Source organism: Cryptomeria japonica, chromosome 6 (assembly GCF_030272615.1).
Source record: "Cryptomeria japonica chromosome 6, Sugi_1.0, whole genome shotgun sequence".
In the NCBI taxonomy this organism is placed as follows: domain Eukaryota; kingdom Viridiplantae; phylum Streptophyta; class Pinopsida; order Cupressales; family Cupressaceae; genus Cryptomeria; species Cryptomeria japonica.
In genome coordinates, this window is record NC_081410.1 from 52,042,309 (window position 1) to 52,056,968 (window position 14,660).

Here is a 14,660-nt window from a genome sequence, read left to right on the forward strand (position 1 = left end):
CCTTACAGTTGCTTGAGGACAAGCAATTTTAGGGAGGGCAGACTGTAATGTCCCCTTCTCAGTGATGCTCTTTTAGTGGTCCATTAGCCTATTCCTGAGACTCGTAGGCTAGGTGGAATGAATAATCAAGGTCTAGCATCGATGAAACGAGGACTTACTATTTTTAGTAAGTCAGGGAATGACCATTCTGGTGCCACTGTCCCACTGAGCCCTCCTTGCTTTGCCTCCGGACGTGATGATCATATTTTTCTAAGCATTAATTCTTGACTTACTATTTTTAGTAAGTGGCTGGGTGGCACAATTCTATTTTTGGCAGTAGACAGGGTTCTGAATTCTACAGCAGTCTGTGGTCGTCCGGGCTCAGTTTCATCTTGGTGGTGATAATAATCAGTGCGGGAGACATTTGCAACATAATTAAATATTATTTCCTTATCCTAAGGTTAATATTTAATTAATCTATTTATTGGCTACTGGTTTATTAAATTTGGGATTAATGCCTATTTAATCCTAAATTTGGCGAAATTCAATTGTTTTATGGAATGAGAAATATTTCAGAAGGGATATTATTTCACTTTGCATCGCTAATATGTGCCTAAGTGTTTAACGTGGGTCCTCCCTTTCCTTGGGCATGACTTTTGACTTAGGAGAATGGGCGCTACACTTGGGTCCACATGTAAGTGGAATGAAATTCAAATGCAAGCGTGGAATTTGGAGGGATGTCATTTGAATTTGAAGAATGAAGTTATAAATATGAGGCTTGGGTTCCCATTTGGATCATCTTGAAAATCTATAATGTTATGCTGTCGGATTGGCGACAGAACTTGAGGCTTCGGAGTGCGTCTCCCAGTGCTACCCAGTTTCGTACTTGAAATACAGTACATAGCTGTGCCTTGTATTCTTCTATCATTTTCAGAGATTTGCCATAGAAATCTTGGTGTTGCAACGATTCTGGACTTGCTGGTTTTGCCTGTGGCTGAAACACATTTTTGCTCAAATCTCTCTGTTGGAGCGTCTGACAGTTATGGGTATCATTCCTATCTTCCTTCCCAGCACTGGCAAATAAGTTTGTAAGTTTTTAGCACGTTTGTTTGAGTATTGATTTAATTATGTAAAATCAAAATTCCTAGTCTAGGCGTGGGTTTTTGGGGTTGCATTGGGATGCGTGCAAAATAAAAAAAAGGGTTGTTTGGGGTGTGGTTGTCATTGGTTGTCATTGTATTGGATGTACGGTGGGATTGGGCTTGATTTGAATCAATTCGGGTAAAAATTGAGTGAGTTATGAGTATTTTCATATTTTCATGGGTTGTTGAAACTGTACTTTCAGCCTGCAGAGCAGTGTAACAGAAAATTACAGTATTGTGTAGAAACCTGCAGTTAATCTTCTCATCTCATCTCCATATTGTAAGATTGTTTCAGTAGTACTAAGCATCCCATTCTATCTGCTTTTATTTGTAATTCCCACTGCATAAGTGGAAGAGGTTGGCTTGTTGCCTTCTCAGTTTTGTAATTCAGTTTTCTTTGATAAATAGTCCTCCTGCTGAAATATGCAGTAAAGTGATGGTTTAATGTAATGTCCTCCTGCTGAATAAGTGGTCGAGTGATAAGTTCAATGCTATGGTCCTCCCGCTAAAATATGCGGTAGAGTGATTGTTTAATGTAATGTCCTCCCACTGAAATACGCGGTAGAGTGATTGAGCTTCATTTCCTTGTAATTTTCCCTTGGTCGGTTTACCGCCAAGTGTTGTTTTCTATCCTGCTGGATAAGCAGAAGGGGCTGGCTTGCCGCCCATGCATTGTAATTTCAGTTTGATTATATTGCTGACGATCCCCGGAACACCGTATGCTCTCACCCTCCCAGTCTGGGCTCTTGGTGAACAAAAGGTGGAAGGGTTCCCTTTCAGTTATTTGGTTTATTCATCTAACCTTAATGGGTTACTTGTTGTGGTTGAATTGTTATTGGCTTAAAAACAAACACAAAATTAGTGGGATATTACATGGCATTAAAGCTGGTTGTTGGGACTATTGATGTGGCTGCAGGAAACCTAATGACTGGTTTTCCCATTATTGTCCTCCCCTCCATTGTGGTGACTGTTGCCAGTTACCTTGAGGGGGAGACGAATTCCCTTGTGGCCTCTGTCATTGAGATGAGGAATTATGATAATTAGGCCAAGGGTTTTGAGAATTATTCCAAGACTGAGGAGTATAATTTCCAAAATTCTGGGAATATGGTGGTTGCCATTGATTATTTTGTGCATTGAAGTTCATATAAGGATTAGAAAATGACAATGGATCCTGTGGCATACCTTGTCTTGGGAGCCAAGGCCTTCGTTGTGCAACATAAAAATGTTGTTCATCATCTCCGTAAACAGGCTTGAAATCTGGGGAACTCTGTTGGCTATTAATTTTAGCTAATAGTTTGCATCTACAATCCTTCTTTTATCGACAATGAGGACAAAATTCAGCAAGCATAGCCTCTGCCTCCTCATGCTTCTTCTTTGCCTGCAGTGTATCCAATTGGGTAGCCATATTATTAATTATATCTTCTTTAAAATCCTTCAACAGATGAATTATTTCCATTCTTGAGACTGTTGAAGATGACTTGGCAATTGAAGAACCAGGCCTATAGTGTCTTCCCCTTTTTGTTGCAGCTCTTGAATATTTTTGATAGAGTTGTTTGATATCATCCCATTGAACTTGATTAATATCTCCTCCTCCCATTAGATCTAAGGAGTCAACACAGTCATCGTTGATGCCCCTTGGAAAAAAACAACTTCATAGAGTCTTCACTTAGATTACTATGTTTGGATTTGCTGACACTAAATAAAAACCTTTCCAAATAGTCTTTCAGGCTCTTATCTTGTTTTTGTGTCATTTTGAATATATCATCACCATGTTCGTCCATTCCCCTGCAATAGTCTTTATACTTATCTAAGAAGTTTGTTTTCATTTCCTCCCAGGTAGTGATTACATTTCTTCCTAAACTTATAAACCATCTCAAGGCAGCTTCTTTCAAAGTAGCAGGGAATAACTTGAGTTTATGAGTGTTAGTGGTATAATCATAACTTCTGCAAAGGATATCAAATTCAAACAGAAAGGTGTCTGGATCCTTTGTTACCAACCCATGAAATTTTGGAAGTGAAGAGGCTGGTATGTTTTTCAAATTTGCATTATCATGTAGATCAGGAATGAGGAACTCAAATGTTGGATTTAGAGGTGGAGGTGGAGGATTTACTGCCATTGGTCCCTAATAAATGACTAGAGGTAAAATGTTTTGTTTAGGGGGTTCGTTCAGGAAGTCTAGATCTCCTTCTGACAAATTAAAGGCACTACTATTTAGCACATAAGTTTCTGCAAAAGGGTTTACTTCAGGTGCTTGATCTGATCTTATATCTTGAGTAGAATGTGAGGGAAGAAATCTTCCTAATGCATATCTTCTCCTCCTATGCATGCAGATTAATGAAGGAAATTCAAAGATTTTAATTAAGAAAACTTAAAACTAATGGTTTACAATAGGTCCTTAGCTTGGCACCATCCCCGACAGCGGCACCAAAAATGTTGGTCCTTACAACTGGAATGGTAACTAGGTAATAAAACACAATTCAAGGATTGAATATCCTTAAATAGCTAACTTTTTGTGTGGCAAAGGCTCATTTAGTTATCAACCAGAGACATAAACTTGAAATGGGCCAGCACTGTATGTACGCCAAGTACATATTGGAACCATCTTTTATTACTGTAGGAAAGAGAATTCTTCTCAAAGTAAACACACAGAATCTCAAATGAACTAATACTTTAATCTTACAACTGGAAATTACTTTAAACAACTACTATTAAATGATAAAGTTCTAGCGGGCAGCAGGAACTACTCTGCTGCTATGGTTGCAGGAACAGACACAGGAACTTTTTCCTATGGTTGCAGGAACAGACAACTGCAGAAACAACTGCTACAGAAGTATAAAACTAACTGAAACATACAAAGGATTACTCACCAAGTGGGCCCCCTTGAGTGAGTATCTCAAGAACTTTAGATTACAATTATCTAATTATCCAAAATTGCATTGATCTCTTTATTTCATCTTGATTGGAAAATACATAAAACAGTACCAAAAGACTGTGTATTAAAGAATACTATGGTTGTTCTCTGCTATCCCCAAGAGGAGAGAGATCCCTTTATTTATAGGAAAACTTATAACAAACTTCTAACTTATCGACCACATTCCTACAGAATGTTGGTATTTTGGTATGGTTTTGTCATTGATGTCAACACCTATTGAAAACTAGCACTTTGGAGATCCAGCAACATTCACCGGCAAGCAAGTAACTATTGCACAGTTACTGGTATATGGTTCACTGGCACTTGGAATAATATGGAAGACACTTGGTAATGTCGAAGACATCGTGTGGATACTTTGTTTTGAAGAATTAATCATTGGTATATTCATATTTTCATATTTGCTTTTACCGGCAAATAGGTCCAGGGTTATCTAGGGTTACACCGGCAGGTTTATCTTTTCGAGATCAGCATGGCACGCTATGGAGATGATTTATTATTGATGTAAATGCATTAAGCCGACATGTTTAATCGGTTATTGCATCGGATATTATATTGATTGTAAAATGTTTTTATTGTAATATCTTGTAGAGTTGACCTACTAAAATTGGTCTTAGGTTATGGTATAAATGTAAAATCTTATTTGTAAGATTGAGTGTGGAATGCGAAAAAGAATTGTGTGAAGGTATATGAGAGATTAAGCAGAGGTATACACGAAGACATCATTTGAAGGTGAAGCTAGGTTTTTGTAGAAGCATATCAGCATTACACTGGTACTGAATCTAGCATATGAAGATGCTATTCTGTGCAGTACATTCTTATTGGATTTAACCATCCAACTGTAGTCAGTGTGACTCCCATTTTGTGATTGAGCAGTGAGCTCTAGGCTGTTGGCCTTTCTCCATGTGCAGACCCCATTTATGTACACTTACTATCTGCAGTAGTATCATCTGATTGTGGGTAAGGTTTCCCACCGTGGTTTTTCCCCTTACAGGGTTTCCACGTACAAATATTGGTGTTATGTGTTGTGGATGACTTTATGTTTATGTTTCATGCATTAATCCTTACCGGTATAGCAATTTATGGTTAACATTGTCTACTGACATACTTAATTTGTTTACCGGTATTAAGCATTAAGTTGGTTAAATGGTTTTTGGTTTGAATTTATTAGACAACTGATTCACCCCCCTCTCTGTTGTCTCCGGGACCTAACAATTGGTATCAGAACTTAGTCTTCTTTTGCAGAAGTTTAACAACTTGAGGAGATCCAATGTCTACTAATTATTTCAGGAAGGACAGTCCTAAACTTGATGGAACCAACTATGGGATATGGAAGATCAGGATGGAGACACATCTGAATTGCATCGGTAAAGACATCTGGGAAGTTACAAAGAATGGTTATACTACTGATGTAGCTGGTCAGATTGCTCCAACTACCTTAGCTAAAGATGAAGAGAATGATTGCAAAGCAAGAGAAGCACTTTTGAGAGCATTATCAGATCAACAAATCATGGGATTATCAGATAGGTCTACTGCTAAAGCTATTTGGGATCATTTGGAAACACTAAATGAAGGAGATTCCACAGTCAAGATTGCAAAACTTGAAAGCTTCCAAGTCAGGTATGAACATCTGAAAATGGAAGAAGATGAAAGGATTTTTGCTTTTATGGAAAGAGTAAATGAAATTGTTTTGGGTATTAAATGTTGTGGAGGAACCTTGAGTGAGGATGAAATTGTATCAAAAATCTTAAGAGGTTTGCCACCGGCATATAAAATGAAGGTTACTGTTATAAACGAGTTGAGAACAATGCCTAATACATCAGTAACTAGGGATACATTGATTGGAAAACTTTCAGCCTTTGAAATTGAGGAAATTGGTCCTATTGCTACTATAAAGACAGATTTGGCCTTTAAAAAATCAACATCATCTGCTCCATCATTTGACAAATCAGACTGGAAAGCCTTTTATGCAAGAGAACTTGAAGAAACCAGGAAGGAGAATGAAGAGCTTGAAGAACTTGAAGCACTATTTGCAAGGAAAATGCCAAAAGGTCCAGTTGGAAGTAAGTATGAAGGTAAAGCACCCTTTAAATGTTTCAACTACAATAAGATTGGTCATATGGCTTCGAGATGCCCTAATAGACATGCTAGACTAAGAGAAGAAGCTAGAAGAACTTACAAGCCTAATCCTGAATATCAGAGATACAGATTTAAGAAGAACAAAGACAAATCTTGTTACATTGTTGATGAAGGTGTGACTGATGATTTTGATGAGGATCCAACAGACAATGGATGGTTTTTTGTTGCTATAACAGAGGATCAACCGACACCTACTGCTCAACCAGTAGAACAAGACCTAACAGCTAAAGTTGAAGTAAAGGATGAATGGATCATTGACTCAGGATGCTCACATCATATGATAGGAGACGAAGGAAAATTCTTGAACTTTCAAGAATACAATGGAGGTTTAGTAAGATTTGGAGATGACAAAGCCTGTTCAATCAAAGGTAAGGGTTCAATATCTCTTGATGGTAAGAATAACACTAATAATGTCTACTATGTTGAAGGATTAAAGCATAATCTTTTAAGTGTTGGTCAATTAGTTGAGAAGGGATTTCAGTTACAATTTAAAAATGGAAAATGCAAAATCATGAATAAAACTGGTTTGGAAATTGCAACCGGTAATCAGACTAGAGGCAATATCTTTCATTTGAATAACAGTGAAAAGGCATGCTTGATTGCACATATAGATGAAAGTTGGTTATGGCATAAGAGACTATGTCATGTAAACTTTGATTGCATGGTAAAAATTAGGACTTCTAAGGCAGTTAGAGATCTACCTAAAATTGTGAAACCTCAGAATACAATTTGTAAGGAATGTCAATTTGGAAAACAAGTTAGAGCTAGTTTCAAAAGTATTCCAGAAAAATCCAATAATGCTCTTGATTTAATTCACACTGATTTATGTGGTCCAACCAGAACTAAAAGCTTACAAGGTGATAGATATTTCATGCTAATTATTGATGATTATTCTAGAATGTGTTGGGCTACTTTTCTCAGAGAAAAATCAGAAGCACTTGGAAAGTTCAAATTATTCAAAGCAATGGTTGAGAATGAAACCGGTAAGAAAATCAAATGTTTAAGATCAGATCAATGAGGAGAATTCACATCTAAGGACTTTAATACATTCTATGAAGTGAATGGAATCAGAAGACAGTTATCAGCACCTCGGACACCACAGTAGAATGGAGTTGTTGAAAGGAAAAACAGAACTATCCTAGATGCAGCAAGAAGTATGTTATCAGAAGCAAATCTACCACATGTGTATTGGAGAGAGGCAGTTAGCATTTTTGTTTATACATTCAACAAAGTTCACATCAAAGGTGAAACTGGTAAGACCCCTCATGAACTATGGTTTGGTAATACTCCTACTCTTAAGTATTTCAGAATTTTTGGAATTAAATGCTATATTAGAAGAGATGAGTATATTGGCAAATTTGATCCTAGAAGTGATGAAGGAATATTTCTTGGTTATTCATCTAAGAGCAAGGCATATAGATGTTTTAATAAGAGATTATAGAAAATTGTTGAGAGTACAAATGTAAAGATTGATGAACAATTCAGAGGAACTTCAAGGTATTTAGACTCTGAACTGACAACAAAAATTGTGACAAATGAACCTACACTAAATTCACCGGTACAGAATGAAGATCCAGTTACCCCGGTATCATCATAGGATTCCACAGTAATTGAAGAACAACAACAAACTAAGACACCCCGGTATGTAAGATTGAATCATTCTGAAGATCAAATAATTGGAAACAAATTTAAAGGAGTTATGACAAGAGGAAGATTGGCAAAAGAAGAGGTATGTCTTATTTCTAAAATTGAACCATCATCTATCAATGAGGCATGTGAAGATAAATTTTGGATTAAAGCTATGGAAGAAGAATTAGGACAAATTGAGAAAAATAATACTTGGACATTAGTTCCCCGACCTAAAGATAAAAATGTAATTGGAACCAAATGGGTATTTAGAAACAAACTTAACGAAGATGGTAAGATTGTCAGAAATAAAGCAAGACTAGTGTGTAAGGGATATTCTCAGAAAGGAGTTGATTACAATGAAACCTTTGCACCGGTAGCCAAAATTGAGGCAGTCAGATTATTCTTGGCTTTTGCAGCTCACAAGGACTACAAAGTTTATCAAATGGATATTAAATGTGCATTTTTGAATGGAGATCTTGAAGAGGAAGTATATATTGAACAACCTAATGGATTTTCTTTGACAGATGACAATGATATGGTTTGCAGGTTAAGAAAAGCTCTGTATGGATTAAAACAAGCCCCAAGAGCTTGGTATGCAAGGTTGGACAAGTATCTTTTAAAGATTGGTTTTACTAAAGGAAATGCAGATAGAAATTTATATTACAAAACAACTAATGATGGCATCTTGATTATTGAATTATTTGTTGATGATATAATATTTGGAGGAGAAGATGGATTATGTAAGGAATTTTCTATTAAAATGCAGCAAGAATTTGAAATGTCTATGATTGGAGAAATAAAATTCTTTTTAGGATTGCAGATTTCACAGACTGATAAAGGTATATTTCTGAGTCAATCCAAGTACTTGAAATAATTACTAAAGAAATTTGGGATGGAGAACTCTAAACCGGTAAACACACCTATGACTACAAATGACAAATTATCTCAAAGGGATGAATCTACACCTGTTAATCCAACTAGATACAAATCTATGATAGGAGGTTTACTGTATTTGACACAAATCAGACCTGATATTATGAATGCAGTATGTATTGTTTCTAGATTTCAAAGTAATCCTAGGGAAAATCATGAATCAGTAGTAAAAAGGATTTTCCGGTACTTACAAGGCACATCAAATCTTGGATTATGGTATCCTAGAGATGAAAATTTTGACCTATGTGCATACACAGATGCAAATTGGGCAGGAGATGTGGATGATAGAAAAAGCACCACTGGAGGAGCATTCTTTCTTCGAAAAAGATTAGTTTCTTGGTTGAGTAAGAAACAGAGTTGTACATCTTTATCAACAGTAGGATCAGAATATGTTGCAGCAGCAACTAATTGTACACAGGTACTATGGCTTAAGCAAATGTTGAAAGACATAAAGGTAAGATGTAAGGAACCTATTACTATATATTGTGATAACACTGCAACAATTGATATATCTAAGAATCCGGTATTACATTCTAAAACAAAACATGTTTCTATCAAACTTAATTTTCTAAGAGAAAAAGTTGAAGAAAATGAGATAAAACTGGTTTATGTTAATACCATAGAACAGCTTGCAGATATTTTCACAAAACCTTTGCCTAAGGAGACTTTTGAATATCTCAGAGATCAGCTTGGAGTCATACCACCACCGGTAGAGACTTAGACAATTGATGATTGTCATCAATCGGCAGAATTGAAAGACAAATCTTCTACTCCGGTCTTTGATGAGGAAGCTACTTCTCAGGGGGAGTAGTTGATATATTGAATTGATTGGTATTTTGTATATACTTGACTTTTTTAACTTTGGCATTTGATGTCAAAGGGGGAGAGATATCTATGGAAAAACACATTATCTTTTAAAGAGAGATTGGTATTGAAAATAAATCTTTGGATAAACACATGTTGCTCCCAGGGGGAGAAATTGTTGTTTAAAGGAGATTGTTGGTTTTTGGTATTTGGCATTTCTAGTTTGGCACTTTGATGGTTTTTCCATCTTGTGTTGCCATCAATGCCAAAGGGGGAGATTGTTGGTATTTTGGTATGGTTTTGTCATTGATGTCAACACCTACTGAAAACTAACACTTTGGAGATCCAGCAACATTCACCGGCAAGCAAGTAACTATTGCGCAGTTACTAGTATATGGTTCACCGACAGGATATAATGTTCATCGACACTTGGAATAATATGGAAGACACTTGGTAATGTCGAAGACATCGTGTGGATACTTTGTTTTGAAGAATTAATCATTGGTATATTCATATTTGCATATTTGCTTTTACCAACAAATAGGTCCAAGGTTATCTAGGGTTACACCAGCAGGTTTATCTTTTCCAGATCAGCATGGCACGCTAAGGAGATGATTTATTATTGATGTAAATGCATTAAGCCGACATGTTTAATCAATTATTGCATCGGATATTATATTGATTGTAAAATGTTTTTATTGTAATATCTTGTAGAGCCGACCTACTAAAATTGGTCTTAGGTTATGGTATAAATGTAAGATCTTATTTATAAGATCGAGTGTGGAATGCGAAAAAGAATTGTGTGAAGGTATATGTGAGATTAAGCAGAGGTATACACAAAGACATCATTTGAAGGTGAAGCTAGGTTTTTGTAGAAGCATATCAGCATTACACCGGTACTGAATCCAACATATGAAGATGCTATTCTGTGCAGTACATTCTTATTGGATTTAACCATCCAACTATAGTCAGTGTGACTCCCATTTTGTGATTGAGCAGTGAGCTCTAGGCTGTTGGCCTTTCTGCATGTGCAGACCCCATTTATGTACACTTACTATCTGCAGTAGTATCATCTGATTGTGGGTAAGGTTTCCCACCATGGTTTTTCCCTTTACAGGGTTTCCACGTACAAATATTGGTGTTATGTGTTGTGGATGACTTTATGTTTATGTTTCATGCATTAATCCTTATCGGTATAGCAATTTATTGTTAACACTGTCTACCGACATACTTAACTAGTTTACTGGTATTAAGCATTAAGTTGGTTAAATGGTTTTTGGTTTGAATTTATTAGACAACTGATTCACCCCCCCCCTCTCAGTTGTCTCTGGCACCTAACACAGAATAGGTGAACAGGATTTATTAACAAGAGAAGAAGTCAGCGCAGGACAACATAACAACATCTGTCCTGCAACTGAGAAAATATAGCATGACTAGCCTCCTAGATCTAAGCTCCAGTAAGAATAGTTATAAATGTTCATAAATTAATCTGCTAAAGAACTGGTCAAGTGGTTTTGATCATTACTGCATTTCTCTGACTGGGTCTGCATTGCGGTTATATATTTGATGATCTTTTGAACCACCATTTGTCTTTACTCCACCTTTGTTGACCCTGCATCATGATATTAATGCACAACAAACATGTGTATATACTAATGCTAACATGATATAATGCAAACCATATTTATAATTATTTTCAGATATTTGCATAGATAGATCATTACATGACATCCTTAGGTATAAGTTAAACCAATTTCAGAAACACTTAAAGGCATAAACTTAAAAGAGTATTATAATCCAAATGTCATCTAATCATAAGACCTAGGCAGGAGTATTATATCAAAAATCTATAAAAATAGAGCCATTATTTAGACTCATCAGATATTATTACACCTTACTTAAGTTTACTTAGGTACATGCATATCATAGTAGTTTGGGTGTGAGACACTTGGGTGTTTGTGCCACATTGAGATAGTGTGTGTAGGAGAATTTCCACCTTTTGTGGTCTTATCTTGTTGTTACATTCCACCTCATGTGGAATATTATATTGTTTCTCCTACCTACCACACCTATTTCCTACCTACCCTCGTTTCTTATTGAGCCACATGTCATGTTTGTGTGCTCACATATCTATATAGTCTTGCCTATATAAGCAGGGTCATATTCATTGTATGTAACGATTGATTGATGATCCAATTGATCAGTATTTTGCATCATTGATAGGAATACAGTTTATTCTTGTCACAATTTATTCTCTCTTATTTGTGCTTTCCATTGCCTCTAGATCTTGGCAAATTCTCACACCTCCTGTGTACAACAAATTCAAATTTTGATCTCATTGATGCAAGCTTTATGCAAACAAATGTTATAGAGGATTTTCCATTGCAAGAGAGTTGCAAATAATAACTGCATTTGTAGCAAAACTCCCACCTTCACGTAGAGAGGTGGAAGAAGTGTGCTCTATACTATTACTAGGGAAAGGATGATCAACTCCTAATATACAATGGCCACACATTTCTCCATCTCCCATAAATGGATACACCATCAAAAGATTATTTGTAATGATGTTCCCCACTTTGTTCCCACAAGGTACAGTTGGATTCAAACAACAGTGTATGAAAGAATTCAAGCTACATGAACATTCTCTCCATATCTATGATACCATGATAATAAGTTTGGTCAACACCTAGGCTTTAGGTACTTCCTACCAAATACACTTGCATGTCATCCCAGTCAAGATACAACATTTATATTTCTCCATAAGTAACTAGATGATTCCCTACCTACAACAATTTCTAGCTTTTGGCAAAGATTAAAAGACTTTCTTGGTGGCAACCTCGTTTATCAGCTCATGTGATTTAGCTCATCAAATCTTGGTACACGTCCATCCTGGAACCAATGTAGATGAGAGCTTATTGACATGGTCATTCAAATTGGTTTCCCAACACTATTCTCACCCTCAATACAATATGTACAAAATGGATAGACTTGTGTAACATCATGCCACACACCACACCTACAAATCCATGCATGGCCTCAAGGTGGAGGTTACAAATTATAGTCTAGAATCCACACCTTACTACACTATACATACACCACAAATTTACTAAATTTATTGGTGCAACTAGCTACTAGTATAGGTATGAATTTTGTAACCTTGTGGTTTTACATTGAACACTTATATTATTTGCTAAAAATCTCTTTCTTAGGAATGAGTGGTAACATGAAAGATTTGCACATATCCATGGTTTCATTTGGATGTAGAAAGCACCTAACATTGGCAAATTACAATGGAATAATATTTCATCAATGCAAAATGCACTTGATTATACTGATAGATATGTCTTTACATGAAACCCATCAACCCTTGAATCGAGAAACCAAATAATTCATCAATCTATTGTTGGTGACCCTTTGCTTGATGGACACAAGAATGATTATGTCAACCAACCCTTCTCTCGATTGCAATTAATTGGTCAATTATGTTCACTGACATGCAAAGTGTAATACTGTAACATGCCTTGGGAGGAAAGGGAATCTCTTGTATGTTTTTATAAATCCCCATAGAGTAGTAAATAAAAATCAAGTCTTTCTAATGCTGAAAAATGGCCAACCTAAACACACCCCTACTCTTCATGATGATCGCCTAAATATTCACAATGCATTTATACTCTTTGTTTGGAGGGCAAATGCAAATTGTCAAATTATTCTCTCAATTGATGTAATGATCAAATATATTACAAAATATGTAGCAAACGCTGAAAACATGTTTGAAAAATACCATGCAATGTTGTCTTGCATTTAAACCATATTTGACTCTAATAAGCTAGCACCAAATGCTTTTCAAAAAATGCTACTTGAGAGCCTAGTGGATTGTGATATTGGTGCCGAAGAGAGCTTCCATATTTTACTAAAACTACCACTCTCCCTATTTAGCAGAACATTTGTCTCTTTAAATCTCAACCAAAAAAACTTTTAGTGTATACCAATCTCACCCAGACCCATAACCACATACCCAAACTATGTTTCATATTACATGGCATGAGCTATACATCTAGATATAATGTCACTTATCTAAGTAAAAAAAATGGATCTTCAAAGTATCTTGAAAGCATCATCAATGGAAAGGATGATCCACACTGGTCATTGTTCAAGTCTCCTCATGATTCACAACCATCATTGCAAAGGAGGACAAATATTTTCAAGAATTTTTTGGAGTGAAATAGTACTAGACAAACCATCTCGCACATTCAAACAAATGTTATCTCATCAAATTACAAAATTATAGTGCAATGGGCTATTTTCTCATACAACTACCATCCATTGCATGTCTTGCACACACCTTAAAACTAATCAAATTAGAAACTAAAGTTGGCACTCCTTCAAGTTATGTAGATGTAATGCAAAAAGGCATGTTTGTGATGAATGTAAAGCCTTGTTATATTTAAATCTGGGCCTTCCTATCTACCTAGTCGAACTTGATATGTTTGGTCACTGTGACATTGACTTGAACTATGATTGGGGAGAACACCACTTCAATCCAATACAAAAATAATAAATACTATGTCATACACTTTAATCACACATTTAAAGCCCACCATATTATCAATTAACACACCCAAAATAACATATTTATTCAATATAAAATGCATATAAAATAGTTATTTAGATCTATATGCCATTACTTTACAACCACCATTGAAAATTTTTCAAGGAACTACAAGCACAAGAAAGTCACAATTGATAACAAGCATAAAATCCACTCCTGGGGTCAGTACCAAATGAGTTATCACCATACTACTTCTTCCACAAAGAGGTATTGCAACATTCAGTAAACAAGCATTGACAATTCATTCTACTCTCCTAATACCAATCAAAGAAATGACTCTCCTACAATGACAAACACTTGCAACATTCCAAGAAAGAATGTATTTTATTAAATTCATTCTAATAGATTAAATGAGCTTCATTAGTCCAAAGTTTCTACAGAAAATTGATATAAGGTTGCACGAAGCATTCCCTACCCATAAGCACATCTCATTTAGAGGACACTCAATCATGCTCTTTGGTGACTTGGGCCAACTACCACTAGCCAAGGACATTC